This window comes from Manis javanica, chromosome 3, assembly GCF_040802235.1.
Source record: "Manis javanica isolate MJ-LG chromosome 3, MJ_LKY, whole genome shotgun sequence".
NCBI lineage: Eukaryota > Metazoa > Chordata > Mammalia > Pholidota > Manidae > Manis > Manis javanica.
Window position 1 is genome coordinate 31521282 of NC_133158.1, and position 1660 is coordinate 31522941.

The following is a 1660-nucleotide window of genomic DNA, read 5'->3' on the forward strand; positions in this document are numbered from 1 at the left end:
CTGCCCCTGTTCCTGCTCCTGATCAGAGGTTGGACATACTGCATGTCAGACTAGCCTGGAGTGTGCTGGGGAAAGTGTGCCTGCCCAGGGAGCATGTGTGTGCACTCTGCAGGGGCGAAAGTGTGCATGAAAGTGTGCATAAGTAAAAACACTCCCTCCAGTGTGTTTCTCCTTTAATCTCACACCACTACAGCACTCCCAACACTTCTGACACCAGATGTGTGGATTTTCCTCACATCAAGCAATCGTGTGACACCAGCTGGCTCTCCTACAGTTAAATTCAGTTCTGCCACTGACTACCTGGAGACAGCGCCAGATCCCACAGGTTAAGGGCTCAGTCCCACAAGACTGCCCCTATTGCAGATGCCAACTGCATATTATCACCTGTACTTCTGACCAACCAGATATAAGTCAGGGTTCCTGTGACCCCCTCTTTGAGGTTGACAATTTCCTAGAATGGCTCACGGAACTCAGGGAAACTCTTACTTAAGTTACTAGTTTATTATATAGTGAAGGATATGGTAAAGGATACAGTTGAATAGCCAGATGAAGAGGTACGTACAGTGAGGTCTGGAAGGGTCCCAATTGCAGGAGCTTCTATCCTGGTGAAGTGCATGTAGGTGTGTTCACCAGCCCGAAGCTCTCTGAACCATACTTTTGGGTTTTTAAAGAGGCTTCATCATACAGGCATAGTCAATCATTAACTCAGTCTCTAGCCCCTCTCTTCTTCCCAGGCGGGTGAAAGCTTCAAGCTTCGAATCATGGCCTGATCTTTCTGGGGACCAGCCCCCAACCTGAAGCTGCCCAGGAGCCCACCAACACTCACGTCATCAGAACAAAAGGCATTCCTATCATTCAGGAAATTCCAAGGGACTTAGGAGCTCTGTGTCAGGAATCAGGATCAAAGATCAAAAATTAGAACAAAAGATGCTCCTAGTACCTTTATCACTTAGGAATTAACAAGGGTTTTAGGAGCTCTGTGCCAGGAACAGGGGGCAGAGGCCAAAATATGTTTCAAATTATTTCCTAGTGTGTGTGTGAAGCATGTGAGCCCAGCAGGAGTGTATGTGTAAGTGCTATTTCAGTCGGCCACGACTACACGATGCTGCAGTAACAAATGGCCCCCAGATCTCCGTAGCTCACAGCAGCAGACATTTATTTCTCAGTATCTACCAGTTAACTTGCTGGTCACCTATTGCTCTGCTCCCTGTCCACTGCACCCTCAATCTGGAGTAAATGGGCAGCTTTTTCCTGGAATGCTGCTGGTCACCACAGCAGAGGGTAAAGAGAACATGGAGCAACCATGAGCTGGCTCTTAGAGCTCCTGCCCAGAAGTGACCCACAGTTCTCCCACTCCTTCTTCATGGCTAGAGCTAGTCACATGAGCAAGCCAGACTTCAACAGACTGGGGAGTGCACCCCTCCCTCAGGGAGAGCCAGGAAGACACCTGTGAACAGGAGCCAGCCTACCCTACCATGACCAGGTGTGTGAGAAGCCAGTTCAAATGAGTGTTTGCATCTCAAAGGGTCTTGGTTTATGTGAGGAAATACAGGTGTACAAATCTGTCTGTTGTGGTGTCTTGTGTTCTGGGTGTGGATGGCCATAGTTTTATGTTTCTTGGTGTAAAAAAGTATATAAGGAGTGTGTACAAGAGCTTGTT